Genomic DNA, 300 nt, shown 5'->3' on the forward strand with positions numbered 1-300 from the left:
GCTACCTCACTACATTTTGAGGTTTCTCCTCTATTTAGTACTTTCTGTTTTCTACATGTTAACCACTCCCTAATCCATGTGCATGCATTTCCTTGAATCCCTACTGCATTCAGTTTGAGAATTAATGTTGAAAGGGAGGGAAGATCTTCTCCACATTCTTTTGAATGACAAATGTTCGTTTTGAAAAGTAAATGTTGAAAGGCCGGGAAGATCTTCTCCACAGAAGATCCTCCCAGCCTTTCAACTTTTTTTCAGAAAAAATACAATTAAAAAAGGCATCAGTGTTTAATTTCCAGATGA

This window comes from Acipenser ruthenus, unplaced genomic scaffold (genome assembly GCF_902713425.1).
Source record: "Acipenser ruthenus unplaced genomic scaffold, fAciRut3.2 maternal haplotype, whole genome shotgun sequence".
Lineage (NCBI taxonomy): Eukaryota > Metazoa > Chordata > Actinopteri > Acipenseriformes > Acipenseridae > Acipenser > Acipenser ruthenus.